Genomic DNA, 13806 nt, shown 5'->3' with positions numbered 1-13806 from the left:
TATCAATGTGTAACAAACGTAACACACACACACACACACACACACACACACACACACACTAAAATTATTATGCAGAAAGAGACTTCAATCCTAAAAGACACTCTGGGCATGGCTAGATGAGGGGGTGGAGGGGTATGATCTAGCGATTTTATGATCGTGAGGTCATCCCCCCTTGTCTACAAGCGGTGTGCAATGTCCCAGGAGGAAGAAGACGTCGTAGCTGCTATTTTAAGAGTATTATTTTTATCGGAAAAGAGCACAGGAGCACTCCTATGAAAAAGTAAGGTTTTTATTTTTAAAAAAGTCCCCCTTCCCACCCTCGCATCCTCGATCCTGAGGAGCTCCATGCCTCATCCCTGGGTCCTGGGTCCTGGCGTTTACTTGTGAGGAGCCTGGACAAAATTGCGGTGGTGGGCCACACATCCCGTGGTCTCGGGATCATCCTGAGACCATGGAAAAAATCAGAATTAAAGGGTAGGGCGATATCCTGGGGCAAGGGAGGGATTGTTGCTGGGACGATCCGCAGGCTATCACACTGTCTAGCGATATCTAGCGATATGTCTCTCACACATATATGAATTAGATAATATATATTATAGATATATACATATAGCCTTGGATCTGAAGTTCAGAGAGTGGTGTTTGCTTCATCGAGCAGATCTTTCCCTATCCCCTTCCTTCCCACTGGAGCCCCCAGCTCCTCCAAAAAGCCCATCCTGAGGGTAGGGTGGCCTGAGGGGATGGTATTGGATATGTTCATAAAGGACTAGTGATGGAGGGGGTTGGAGTAAATTCTTGACTCGCCTTCATGTGAGCAGAAGCAGGCTTCCATTCACGTATTCCTAATTGGATGGGGAATTGTGCAAGTAAATCGGTGCTGGGATAAATGATTATCCATCCCAATCTATCAGCTGGAGTTTGGTGCATATAAAACTTTTTGAAAATGGCAAATCCTCCTGATTGGCTCTTTTGTACTGGAAACAGGAATGGGAGCTGGATTGAATGCCTCTAGTTTACACTTCCCTACCAAACAGTGACTTGGTTCTCATGATTATCGTAGCCTCAAGTAACCCATGATAGTAGTTTTCCCCTCAAACAATGCCTGCTGCCCAGGTTTGGTCAACATAACAATGGCCTTGCATTGTCTTTTCACCTCACCCATACCATTTCTTTAATTTCAATTGCTTCCATTTCCATTTATCCTTCTTCTACAGTTAAGTATTGATCCTCTGCATTTTTTAATTCTTCACTGTTAAAATTGTGTTTTAGATGAAGGTGCTTTTTGTCTTCCTCTAGACATCTGGGTTTGCCATTGTGGGAAGAGAATGCTTAACAAGATAGGCCTTTGGTCTGAGTCAGTATGCCTCTTATATAGTTCAAATTGGGCTGCAGTCTGGTATTCTTTTTCCGACACTAATCCAGAGACACAAATATGTGGTTTCTCTGGGGTAGAATAAAAGTGCTATAGAAATGTGGCATAATATAAGACAACTTGGTTATTTTTGTTTTTTCATTGTGCGAGATTGGGATATCACACAGAGAATGACTTTCAAAATTTAGTTCTAACTACTATAGCCAAGATGAGAGGTATGTCTGTATGGCCTATAGGGGAATCATCAACCTACAAGTTTTTAGAAATGGTGATGAGATTAGAAACCCTCTTTTCTAATCCAGGGACCTAAGGGTGTAGAGGGAGGGAGGGGAGAGGATCATGAACTTGCCTGCTTCTGTGATCCTCCCCTAGCATCTAGATGGCTGCACAACATCCCAGAAGGGAAGAGGGACGTTGTGGCCGCCATTCTTTTTTCAGAAGAGCAGCCATGCATGCGTGCGCGGTGGAAAAGATTATTTTTTAAAAAAACACACAAACCCATGCCCAACCCACCCAACCCGCCACCCCTGAAGGGCATGGAGCCCCCCTGAACAGCTCTGTGCCTGGCCCTGCTACTCACTGGGAGGAAGAGAGAAGCTGGGAGGGCGCCTATACCACCCGTAATCCTCGGTATATTCCCGGGACCGTGGGCAAAATCAGGATAACTAAGGTCTTAGTTATCCCGGGGAAATGGATAAGTCATCCCTGCTTGCCCCCGGGATCCCCTGTGCATCATTTGGATGCATAGGGATGATCTAGGGACAACCCCATGGAAAAGGGCTGGTGTAGACATGCCCCAGGATGATACACTCTTCCCTCAGAACCAACTGTTTTCCATCTGTTTCAGGAGCCTCCCCAAGCTAAACACTTTCCCTATTCTAAAGCTCCATAACCATTCAGACCAATTTTCCTCACCTAGCCATTATCACATAACAATTCACCGTGGCTAGATCTACACTATTGCTTTATAGCGGCATTGAAGTGCACTGATAACTGTTGAGGTATATTACACAAGTACTGTATACTGCTTTCATAGTGTTATTTCCTGATTTTTATTCCATGTTATCCAAAATACTGCAACAAATGTCATTGTGTGTCCTGCAAGGTATTAATGTTCAAGAGGGATATGTTACCGTGATGGGAATGTCATGATTTCACACAAGGTGTAGATCTGGCCTGAAGATTTAAACTTTTCAAAAGTATCTCCTGAATTTGAATATCAAAAAATTAATTAGTCTAAAATATATTAAATTCTAAATTGTTGAATTGTGGGGTGGGGAATTGTAGCCACTAACTGAATAATGAGGGTAGATCAGTTAAAATGGATGCAATGACAACTGTGTGGCAGAGGATGAAACTAGAGATGTAAAATTTCTGAAAATTTTGAATCCATGGGAAAAACAGAATTTTTTGGAAAAATTGGGGGGAAAGTAATATTAGCACTTTTTACAGAATGAAAGTAACTTTGTTATTTTAGGAACATAAAATCTAATCATTTGGCATAAAATTATTACATTTGGTATATTAAAAGTACAGTGTATTCAAACAATTATTACAGATTGAATTTACTTTTTTACTTTTTTAATTTTTTTGGTAACAAATGGAGTTAGAAGCTTCTGAACTGTAAGGAACACTTGAACTGTAATGAACCTCTTTGGTTTTGTCAGTTTATGAGGGGCAGGCAAAAAACAATTTTTTAAAAAAGAAGAAACCATAAACATTAGTAACAAAGAAAATTATTTATGTCTCTGATAGTCCTCCAGTGCCATGCAGACATAAAGCACCTATTCCCATAAAAAGAAATCGAGAAAAAGGCAGGGACCAAGATTCAACGAATTTGCAAGAAATTTAATCAGACTCATTTTCTGAGCTATAGCTATCATCAGTTTCAGTCTCTGCTTCAATGGCAGTGCCCCCTAGAGACAGAAATGCATCTTGCTCTTGCATTTGAGAGTTGTAGTCTCAGTTTGCAACCTAGGACTTGTTTGTCCTTGGTGCACAGAAATTGTAATAATCTGATACTGTACATAATTCTTAGAAATCATTTGGAGAAGTAAATATTTGAACACCTTGTCTTAAACATTTTATTCATCATGCTAAAATAAAACATTCCATAATCCATTTTCTTCATTTTTTCAATTTTTTGAAAAAACAAAACAAAAAAGGCTTTGGAAAAAAATGGAGGAAAACAGTTTTTCCCAAATTTTTCCAGTTTTTTTCTGGGCCTCCACATCTCTAGATGAAACTAGGCTTTTTGGCTTCTAATTCCACAGTTTCATTTTAAGCCATCGTCAAATTATCCAAGCCTTATTCACCATGTTTAAAGCTGTGGTTTTAGGGCCTGATCTACATCAAGCAGGATATTGCACTATGAAAGTGGTATATAAAAGGCAGGCGCCACACCATGCAGGATATAGTGGTATGAAAGCAATATATGGTTTGTGTCAATGGGCCCCAACAGTTGTCAGTGCACTTCAATACCACTATAAAGCAGTAGCATGGCTCCTGCCTTTTATATACTGCTTTCATAGTGGAATATCCTGCTTGGTGTAGATGAAGCCTAGGTGTCTTCTGAACACAGCCTGGCTTTCTGGCTTAACCACCATGATTAAAGCCATAGTTTAAGGTGTCTTCTGAATGGGCCCAGTATTTCAAGTAAAGGACTGTCCTATGAAAAGGAGGACACATGTCCATCCTAACTCTAGATTTTTCTCCAAATTACTCTCCAGAATTTCCATTGTTTTCATTGTTTATCAGTGAGTACGTTCGGACTTTGTGAAACTACACCACAGCATATCCGTCTTTAGTAAAGTGATTTGAGGAAGGGGAAGAGCAACTTGAAGTACCACTGAATTTAATAGGACGTACCTCGGGATAAATGTGAAGTTAGTTGCTGTTATACTTAGGTCACAGCTAGACCTAAGGTTTATCCTGGGATCATCCAGGGTTCGCCCCTGCCTGAGCACTGGATCCCCTGTGTGTCACCTAGATGAACAGGTATGACCCCTGGACAATCCAGGGATAAACCTTAGGTCTAGCTATGGCCTTAGTAAGAATATAACCAGTTGTATTGTACTTATACTTACTCAGTTGTATTGTACTTATACTTACTCTGTACAGCACCATGTACATTAATGGTGCTATATAAATAAATAATAATAATAATCATGCAAAACACTACAGAGTATTTTAACTTGGGCTACCTCTGTGGTGCCCACAAATGACAAAGTTAACATTACAGAATAATCATGTGTTAATACAATTTGGAAGTAAGGAGAAAATAATGTGTTTTGCAGCTTTTTGCCAGGAGAGGCAACCTGGTAAATCAAATTTTGAGGATCTATTTTTGGCTCTCCTTTTATAAAATCAACCCGGCAGGCTTGTTACAGCAATTATTATGAAATTTGTATCCAAGGGAAGAAGGTCTGGCTACTTCCCTTATAGCTTTAAGTACAGACCATCCTGTATCAGAAGGCTTTCCATACCATTTAGAAATCTGAAATGCTGCTGTTTTTACTTTAGTTCACAGTTTTATTATTACTAATTTCTCATACACTGTTTGTCATCTAAAGAGCTCAGAGTGGTTGCATTTTGGGGGCAGTTTTCTATGATGATAAATGTTATTGTATTGTAATATTCTATATTTTAAATTATTTTGTATATTTGAATGCACACCTTTTGGGCTTCCTTTAAAGCACAGAACTGCCCTAAAATAATAAATAATAAATTTCCTGGAAAAATCCAAGAAATGAAGTAGGGCCCTCCTCTCTCGTATGAAGAATCCCTCAGTGACATTTGCAAGGGATATTACCCTCTAACTCCCCCCTGTGGACATCTAATATTATTCTTGTGGAGGACGTCCTGTTCATAAGAGGTTTGTATAATGTGTAAAGAATATCTAAAGAAATTAGAATGCTATTCAAAATGGGCCCCTTGTTAATAGAAGTATTGAAAACAATGCACAGAGACATTAAACTGGACATTTCTCTTGCTGTTTCTTTCAGCTCAGAGAACTGGTATGTGTGAGGGGGAATTATTGCATAAATAACCCATTTTCCAAACTACAGATAAACATTTTACATTAGGGTCACATGATTTAAATTAAAGTTATCTAAACCATGATTTTAAATCGGTAAGCAAAAAAACAGCCAATCTAAATTATTTATTGAAATCTAGTTCCATATATTGAAATCCATATATTTCCTGAACATATATAACTAGTTGCCATTAATAATTTAAAAAACATTGGTTTGCAACTAAATAGAATCTTTTTATGACCTTGGGGAATAATCCAAAATGTTTTATCATGCTGCACATGTATCATTTGCACCACAAAATTATACCTGCTTAGAGACAAAAGATAAATTTCTGTTTGGCTGTGTCGATGCACATGTAAGAATACTAAGCAAGATCACTTGCTTTAAGGCTAACTGTGCAAACCTATACACACTTATTTGGAAGAAAGTACTACTGAAAAAAGTATGGCTTACTTCTTTGTACATATGCATAAGCAGCAAGCATCTAGAGCTTTCTAGAAGCCAGGGCTGGTACTGTTTATGGTTCTTTATAAAACAGGAAGTAAATACTCAAACCCTAATTGGTGGTCCTCCAGATGTTGTGGACTGCAACTTCCATTATTCCTCACCATTGGCTATGCTAACAGGGGTGATGTGACAGGAGTTACAGTTCAACAACATCTGGAGGACCATAGGCTGCCCACTCTTGCTCAATGTCACTGATACAGAGTTATTCATCTCATGTTCTCAATACATGGTAGAGGTAGATTAGTCATATTGGTGATAAACTATTAATTCACTTGGAATATTAAAATTACTTTTTTAAATATGGAAGAGAGAATTACTTATCAGGGCATGTAGCTTCCTAGAATAGACTCTGAACAGAGAAACCAGACCATTTTGTGGAATTGGTAAATAAACCATTACTCATACTTGCAAACAGGAATTACATCTCTGAATTCTCAGGCCAATGTCATGCTTCCACTGAAATTGATGTGGCTGGTTTTCCAGTAAACGTAATACCTGCAGGTTGCGAGCTTATACACACTTATGTAGGCCTAAGGCCCATTAAACTCAATGGGGCTTACTTCTAAGTAGAAAGTTTTTTGTAGCCTTTTGGCCTAGTCCTGCAGCTCAGCCAGGCAGGTACTTTTTAGAGAAGACAGCGATCCAGTTCAGGAACACAACAGATATTTTAATTGTACTTCTAGACCTCTTTCTACACACACAGGTCTTCTTACTTCCAGAACTCCCTCTGGCTTTCTGGGCTGCCTATCCATAGATTGCTCTCCCACTAAGGGCTGCCCTTATAAATACATGAAGAATAAGCTGACATTATTATTATTTATTACATTTATATACCTCCCCATAGCTGAAGCTTTGTTACATGCTAACTATGTTACAATTGCTAATTATTATCTATTATGTATTGTCCTGAAAAGAAATTCTATATTTTGTTCCCCATAAGGATATTTTGTGTAACCCTATTTTATGTAAGTACTATAGTTAATATAAAGAGCAGTGAAAGTTAATTTTAGAAATATGAGATATTTGCAGATTACAATCAGACTGAAACATACAGACCCTACTTAGCTATTTTCTACTGGTCCAGCTTTTCCTTTCTACCTTTTTTGCAAGGACTAATAGCAGTGTCCCAAATAATTTCTCTTACCGAGGAGGCATGGTTTTCACCATTCCACATGAAAGTGGTAATTCTGTTTAAAATGTTAATGTTACCACGTGAAATTTCCTTCAGTGTTCTTTCAGAACAAAATACATTTTTGACATTAACTTCCCTTGTTTATGTCATATAAGGTCAGAACACATTAGCTCTCATTTAAATTTCAATAAGGACAGTTTATCTTCTTGTAAATTTTCATTACTGTTCTTTGTGCAGTCAATAAGTGATAAGTGATTTGTGCTCATCATTTTGAGGTCATTTTGAATTACCCATGAGCTTTGGGAAAAGACTAATAAAAAGTCAACTGGTAAGATAACAATTTCAGACAACTTTATTAGAAGATACATTCATCATCATAATTTAACTGCTTTTTTTTAAAGTACACCTACTCTAAACCAAAGATAGGAATTGCATACATGAATTTTATTAACAAAGGCAACTTTTATTACAGTGCATTGATCATCACTCTAGTGACGCAGAAAAATAACCTATGACAAGTAAACAATATTCAATAGAATGGAATTTTATATTTCTATAACAACCTTTATTGATGTCTCACAGGTTCAGGTTTGACGGGCATGATTTGTACACTTTGAGGAAGATGACTTTTAGTACCCAACTCATTAAACAAGTAACAATTCCCATTAGGAAATGAAATCATAATAACTGAAAAGTCAGTCTGTCTTCTTGAAAAAATCCACAAGCAAATAAAAAAAAAAGTCTGAAAGAGTTGGATAGGTACAGAGGAAGAGAGAACAGCCCATAATTCTTCCACTTTGGGCTGATGTTAATGTGGTTTTATGTCTCTAGGTGACAGGCACCCTTTCCCAGACTACACACCGGGCTAGATCCAGAATTTGCCTTTCACAAATGGAAGGGCTTCTTCCATCCATGGAATACTTCTGATCCAGCAAAGCATCTCTGCTGATGGAACAGTGGAAGATAACAGTTTTTGCAGATTTCCTCTTCCCTCTGCAGCACCTGTTGCCCCTTCCATGCTGCAATCTGTTTGGGAAACAGCACTGGGGTTGCAGGGGAGAGCGGTATATAAAAGGCAGGAGCCACACTACTGCTTTATAGTAGTACTGAAGTGCATTGACAACTGTTGGGGCCCATTGACACATCTACACCAAGCAGGATATAACACTATGAAAGTGGTATGAAAGTGGTATATGGTATGTGTCAATGGCCCCCAACAGTTGTCAGTGCACTTCAATACCTCTATAAAGCAGTAGTGTGGCTCCTGCCTTTTATATACTGCTTTCATACCACTTTCAGTGCAATATACTACTTGGTGTAGATGAACCCATAGAAGCAAGTTAAAGTGAATAGTTTCATTAAAAATGCAATGTTAGCCAGGTTTTGACAAGAGTTCACACCTAAATAATTTTAAAAGCTTTCCTACATGGTTTTTCAGTCTAACAAATGTTTAACTACTCAAAAAACAAAACAAAACAAAAACAAAAACCCATAAATTCAGAAGTGTGTGTGTGTGTGTGTGTTTCTTTTCTTTCTTTTCTTTCTTTGGAATGGTTAAATATTTGTTCGACTGAAAAAACATGTAGAAAACTTTTAAAATTATTTAGGTGAAATATACTTTTCCTAGCCTCCAAAAATACAGACTAATAGCTTGAGCTTCCACAGTTTGAACAGGGACAGACTATCAAGTCTGCTGTAGGGGGGCTTACCTTGTATCTATGCGCCAGATGCAGCATACAAGTAAGAAACAAGAAGACCTGCCAATGCAGGCATTTAGAAGTTGTGGGTCTTTGGAACCCACATCTGTTTGGGACTCTTAGCTTGGTCTTAGCTTAACCAAAAATGGATCATATATTTTGCACACACAAATATTAAGAAATGGGTCCCATAATTCTAAAGGTCGGCCCCAAATCTGAAAAGGTTAACAACTGCTGCTCTAGAAATTAAGGAAAGGCTATTTTGCACTGAGCTCTTATGCACACTAGTGATACCACAGTTCATTGCTTTTCTATTGAAACTTACAGTATGTATTTACAGTGAGAATTATTGTTCTCATATTATTTATGAATGTACATCCTGCTTTTCTATAAAGATTAAATATTTTTGATGTTTACTCTTGCAGGAATGGTGGTAACTGTTTCAAAATGTGTCTGCAAAGTGGGGCATATTCTGATTGCATTTATTGTTGAAAATTCAAATTCAAAAGCATAACTAGCTCTTCATAGGTGTATTATTTTGTTCGGTCCTCATCTGGGGATCAAGCCACATAAAATGAGGGAATGATTTGTTTGGAAGCACCCTCACTCAAAAGGGCGGTGCTGTGCACCACTTACATGGGTTCCCAGGCATATCTATAATTTATACAGCTAGCCAGATACTGCAGCAGAGCGACAGCTATTTTATCACATTGGCATGGTTCACACAACATGCTAACCCACCATGGGTTATCGTGTTGTCTGAACACAGTGTGTTTTCTGCAGGGTAGCTTGTTAACCATGCAGTACGGTTCATTTTTCTCAAATGAGCCACCTTGAGAACCTATGGCTTGTACTTGGGTTAAGATGCCACACTTAACAACCCAACGAACAACCCTGCAGAAAACACACCAGATAACATGAAAACCCACCCTGTGGAAAACACGCTGTGTACAGACAATGCGATAATCCATCCTATGGGGAGGGGGGAAACGCTGCGTTCAGACAACATGATAACCCACAGTTCAACAAGAATCTACACTGGGTAGGTTAGTGTGTTCTGTGAATCCACCCATTAAGATAAACAACCTGTGGGCTTTTGAGCATGTTTGCTGCAATCCAGCAAATGCAATCTATGGCAGATCTACTGTAAAGGGCTGGCATCACAATCAATAATTCTTAGCACCTACAAGAGCACAATGTCAGCATTCCCTCATTCTTGATCCACCCAGAACAAACTGCAAATGTTCTGCTGCGCAAATCAGGCAAGGCAGGAAATAGGTGCTCTTATTTCCCTGTATTTTCCACACATAAGGCTCAAAGAGGTCCAGGCTTTAATGTGAATGTCAAACACAAGCTGGTCAGATTGGACATTTATATTACAAATACCTCTCTTTCTGTTTTATTTTCTGGATGAGCAAGTTCAATTCTGACATTCCCGGCACAGCCTGGGCGTGGGGAAGCCTTTGAGAGTGGGGGAGAGAGAAGAGAGGTGTCTGCCAGCCATTGGCTGAGCACAGTATGGTGCCACCAGGCTGGGAGGGGTCTAAATGTGTATAAAAGAGAACTCACCCTTCCCAGCCTCCTCTTTGTCTGAGTGGCTGCTGGATCCTAGCTCCGTCTGCAGCAGCACAGCGGGATCTGCAGCAATGACATGACGAGGACGGCATAAAGCAGCATTGGCCTTATGGCCGCAGGTTTGAAGGGCCAGCTGGTCCTTACCCACCTGTGCAGGCATGTGTGCCCATGGCCGGCTCTGAGGCCCGCCAGGTCTTAACGCCCAACTCTCAGGCAGTTGAGCAGGTGTGGCCTGTGTTTTCGCCCAGTGGGCGCTTCCTTAATGGTGCAGCCTAGCGGGCCCTGCAGTTATTGGAGCAGAGCAGCACTGGGTTTTCTTGGTGAGTGCCCCCCTCCCAGCGTGGCAACGGCCAGTGCTAAATTACACATAGCAGGACAGAAGCTTGAAGGAATAGATATGCTCTTCATAATTCACATATTTAGTGCACATATTTCCTAAATGATAATTTCTCATAAGAGTTCTGAAAACAAGTGTGGATTCAAAGCCATTGGTGCATTTTGATAGTGTTGCATGTTGATGCTGCCAGAATTCTACTACAATTCACCAGTAGTACTATCGTGACTGATTAAATGACAATGATTACTGGAAAGTATTCTTTAAACTGAATTTTCTATAGTAGCCAACCCTTAACAAATACATTCAATACTAGGTGTGCATATATTGAAAGAAAATTTATGAAGATGGCGAAGGCAAGATATTCAACTACTATACAAAGGAGAAAGCAAAAGCAGAAGAAAGATGAAGGAGAGAACAGTTAAAGGAAAAAGGAAGCAGAAGGGTAGTGAAAGGAAAGTTTATAAAACACTGAACAGACTTATTTCCTGATTTTTATTTAAAGCATTTTTAATGGCTGTCAGCCATCTATAGAGTTCTGTGCCTTATGCATCCTCCTCTACAATGACATGTGATACTATTTATATTTATTTCCATCTGGCATTCATGTTGTATGTCAAAACACACAAAATTACAACATACACCCAAAGATATTATACACACACACACATACCAAAAAATATTTAGATAAACAAAGCATTTCTCAAGCCATTAATAATTTTGAAAACACGATTTCAGTCAAGTTTCTACTTCTAAACCGCTAGAGTATGAAGTTCTCAGTGCTTAAAAGTTGCACACAAATAGGCTGAAATCCTTCAACTCTACTTTACAGATGAATGAACACAAAGTACTGTAAACTGGTGTCATTTATACTCTCTGGAGTCGGAAGAAGATCTAAGATACATCTGGCCTACTTTAAAAAAGTGCCTATTGGGAACAATCCGCAAGTCCCTCCTTTGCACTTGCTGCTTCTTCATCTTCTTTTGAAATATGCCATTTTTACCAACTTGGGTTCAATAACATCTAAAACTAGACGCTCTTCATATTTATTTAGTTGAGTCCTCATCTGCGAACCAAATCACATAAAATATGGGAATAATGTGTTTGGAAGCATACTTACACACACAAAAACATATTCCGTTTTTTAAGAACTATCCCTTTTTCAGATATGTATGAATATACAAGAACTAAACCAAATCAAAAGAACCCCAACTATTAAACTTATAATGAAAAAGAAAGAGAGGTCAGGCAATTTTCACATAAGCAAAAACTACATTTACTACATTAAAGTAGCAAAAGAACTATTGATTTACTACATTAACGTAAAAAAAAAAAAGCATACATGTATAGGCAGCATTATGATGTTTCTCCCCAGTGCGCCACTTATTACATGGGCATGGGGCCCAAACTTAGGGCAGGCATGAGCGGGGGAGCTACATGCACTTGCTCCCTTCATGCACTGGATTTGTGGAGATATATGATCTCATTCAGAGAGAGAGAGGGTTCATCTACACCAAGCAGGATATTCCACTATGAAAGTGGTATGAAAGCAGTATATAAAAGGCAGGAGCCACACTACTGTTTTATAGCAGTACTGAAGTGCACTGCAGGATCTACACTACTGCTTTATAGTGGTACTGAAGTGCACTGACAACTGTTGGGGCCCACTGACACATCTACACCAAACAGGATATAACACTATGAAAGCGATATGAATGCGGTATATGGTATGTGTCAATGGGCCTCAACAGTTGTCAGTGCACTTCAGTACTGCTATAAAGCAGTAGTGTGGATCCTGGCTTTTATATACCACTTTCATAGTAGGATATCCTGCTTGGTGTAGATGAGTCCTGAGAGAGAGAGAGAGAGAGAGAGAGAGAGAGAGAGAGAGAGAGAGAGAGAGAGAGAGAGAGAATTCAGTTATAGTTTTTAAAACAAAAAAACTAAAACAAAACCTTAATCTCTCCATTTTTAATCATCCTTACATTGGGTGCATCTAACCAAAGTTTAAAGATGACTAGCAAGACGAATTGACTGAATCATAAAAACAAAAATGAGCACAATTAAGTTATCTTCAAATGCAATGGTCAGCCTGTTTGATCATTTACGCCTGCAACTAAAATTATTTTTCATTTTCTTATGGTTAGCAATTATATATTACTGTATTCATAAAGGGGGAAATGTTATTTGACACATCACACATACCATAGCACTGTATTATCTTTGTGGTGTATAAAAGGTCACAATTTAACTTTGCCACACTAAATATGGTCTCTTTTATGGTAATAGCAATTCCTTTGAATGAAACTGGATGACAAACATCTGTTCCATTCTACATTTCAATTTTCACATGATCTGAAACTTTGCTCTAAATGTCAAATGAAAAGCAAAATGCAGTAAATGGGAGGAAGTAACATTTAATGTAATTGTACAGGTTCCTACTCATGTAATTCTCTATGCATTTCTGGCAAGAGAAAAATCACAATCTATTGTTACTTATGCCCTACTTCTCTGAATGGTGAAAGGTTCCAGAAAGAGAGTGTTTACCTGGGCTTGGTTTCCTTTAGGAGTAGGACTAACTGGAGATTTATAGCTTATTGCATTATATTTACATTTATTTACAAATACACAGGTTGTGCATAGATGAAGGTAGACAGTTTAAACACTCCAGCAACAGCGCCACTGTTCCAGAGCAGCTCACCTTGAGGGGTAGATCCCAAAAGTTCCTTTCCTGAATTAAAAGCTGTATCTGCCTCTAACTTTTTTATACCTTTTCATAAACACATACTTACAAACTTAGGGCCTTGCTAGACCTACCTGAAAATCGGTGCTTCAGGCGCGGCGAGGCTGCGCTACAATTAGCACGGGCTGTCGCGCCTATCTACACGTCAGATGTGATGAAGCCCTGTCGCGTCCGCCATTTTTGTTGTTGTTGTTGTTAAAGGGGCCGGTGTGCGCAGGAGTGCACCACCGGAAAGGTAAGGATTTTTTTTTAAAAAAAAAAGTAGGGTCCCCCCATCCCCCGTTTCCCCCACCATGACCTACCCTGGCCTGCAATCCCCCCTGTCCCCACCTCCTGTGTCCTGCTGCTGCTGCTGCGCCGCCGATGTCCCCAGCCGCTCTGTCCCGCTGCCGCCGCCACTGTCCCCAGC

At 39.3% G+C, this 13806-nt stretch overlaps 1 protein-coding gene across 2 annotated transcripts in view; it reads right to left on the bottom strand.

Moving 5' to 3' along the window:
- The window catches only part of THRB (thyroid hormone receptor beta), a 196889-nt gene that overhangs the window by 48421 nt on the left and 134662 nt on the right, over positions 1 to 13806 (bottom strand). The gene's annotated exons all lie outside the window — the stretch shown is intronic.

This window comes from Elgaria multicarinata, chromosome 1, assembly GCF_023053635.1.
Source record: "Elgaria multicarinata webbii isolate HBS135686 ecotype San Diego chromosome 1, rElgMul1.1.pri, whole genome shotgun sequence".
Lineage (NCBI taxonomy): Eukaryota > Metazoa > Chordata > Lepidosauria > Squamata > Anguidae > Elgaria > Elgaria multicarinata.
This window is presented reverse-complemented; position numbering and strand designations above follow the sequence as displayed.